Below are 1,950 nucleotides of genomic sequence, written 5' to 3' on the forward strand. Positions count from 1 at the left end.
TGTGTGTGTGTGTGTGTGTGTGTGTGTGTGTGTGTGTGTGTGTGTGTGTGTGTGTGTATGTGTGTGTGTGTGTATGTATGTATAGATAGATATGTATATACCTGTATGTGAATGTATGTTTATATATACATGCATGGGTGCGTGTGTGTTTGTGTGTGTGTGCGTGCGTGTATGTGTGTGCGCGCGCGCGTGTGTGTATTTTCTAACGGTCTCGTACAAATGGATGTTTAGATCATTCGTTTGTTTTTTTTTTGCGTCTATGTAATTACGATAGTAATTATTAATTTCTTTTAACACTTCATCATCATCGCCATCATCATCATCGTCGTCATCCCCAATCATCGTCTTCCTTTTTACTAAAATTATTGTTGTTCTTATTCTGCTGTTGTTATTTACCAGCGAGTATTATGAGCGGAACTGTGCTTACAAAATATTTTATTTTTATTCTCGCCAACTAATGTCTGACCGTCAAGCCTGTTATCCAGGAGTAAAAAAAAATAATAATAATTCGTCCAGGGACGAATTTATTGGGTAATACATACTTCTGCAAGCATACATGGTGTTTTGTTTATTAATAGTTCAATATGGCTACCTCTGGTGTAGCGAGAGGAAGTGTTAGCTAAAAGTTGATAACAACAATTAATCAGAAGCCATGTGTTGCAGCAGAAACAGATACATCGTGAAATATTGCTTTTGGTCTATTTCTTAGTAGTGTGTAGAATATTATATACACTAGTTTATGGGAGAGAAGCTTTGAATACAACCTGAACTGCAGTTTCGGTTTTATCAGCCCTTCGGTCACCTACATACCTGGAAAAGTAAAGAATTAAGTGGTTCGCTTGCTCCCTTCTCTTCCCATTTTTCTCAGAAGTAGGGGAAGATATTTAAAGACGGGAGTGAGAGATATTTATAAGTTATATTTTGATTGGTTGAAACTGACCCTGAAAACCTGCAACGAAAATATCTCATTGGATGATTTATGTTACCGGTCTAAATATAGATGTATGAATGAGAGTGGCTGTGTGTGTGAGGATTTTTTTTAAAAAAAACTTATACATAAATATAGAATTCTGGGTAGGTGTGATCGTGTGTTAACTTATCCATAAATTAAAGCACAAGAAAAGGGGGTGGAGAAAAAGAAGAGGAAAAGAGGGGGATGGGAGGGGGGAGGAGGAGAAAAAGAAGAAGAAGAAGAAGACATGGTTAGAGGTTGTGGGAAATATATATATACGTGAGCTTGGACACCGGATTACAGTGGACCAGTTTCAACAGAGATAATTTCTCCACTAAATAAAAAATACATTTAGTCTGTATATAATACGATATTATTTTATGTCAATAAGAATTCTCATCTCCCATTTAACACTCTTCCTACTATAATTTCTTCATTGTCTACGGATAACTACCGTTTCCTTCTCATTACTACAATAAAACGCGCCAAAACAGTGATTTTTCAGGTAAAATTTAATATATAATAACCTTCATCATCTCAAGGTGTAGAAATACATCCAGAAAATCTTATGGTTTAACCCAACTTCCAGCTTAGATGTAAAACCTAGTATAATTTAGTCTCTTTTCACTTGCCGACGTAAAAGTGAAAAGAAACTCTCTTATGTTCATTGTAAAATCTTTACTTCTAATTCCGAAAATGTTCTTCTTTATCAGTGAAATTGTTTTCTCTACCCACCTTTATTGTATCAATCCTAGCAGCAATTCTCTTACTGGAAAATGCCTGTCTCACTCTCCCTCTCCCACGTGCATCTATTATTTTTCCCGGTCATTTTTCCTTCATCTTCAATCTCCCCCACTCCTTCCTACCTCCGCTTATTTCATTTTAGCATCGTCAGAAATTTTTATCGTTTCCTTTTCAGTTTCCACCTGTCAAGCGGTGGTGGTTAACAAACAGACACAAAGATACACACACAGATATATATATATATATATATATGT

The 1,950-nt window shown here is 35.9% G+C and overlaps 1 protein-coding gene across 1 annotated transcript in view; it reads left to right on the top strand.

Moving 5' to 3' along the window:
- Positions 1 to 1,950, top strand: part of LOC106877900 (dipeptidyl peptidase 4) — a 611,833-nt gene that overhangs the window by 244,759 nt on the left and 365,124 nt on the right. The window lies entirely within an intron of this gene.

The sequence above is a fragment of the Octopus bimaculoides genome, chromosome 4 (genome assembly GCF_001194135.2).
Source record: "Octopus bimaculoides isolate UCB-OBI-ISO-001 chromosome 4, ASM119413v2, whole genome shotgun sequence".
NCBI lineage: Eukaryota > Metazoa > Mollusca > Cephalopoda > Octopoda > Octopodidae > Octopus > Octopus bimaculoides.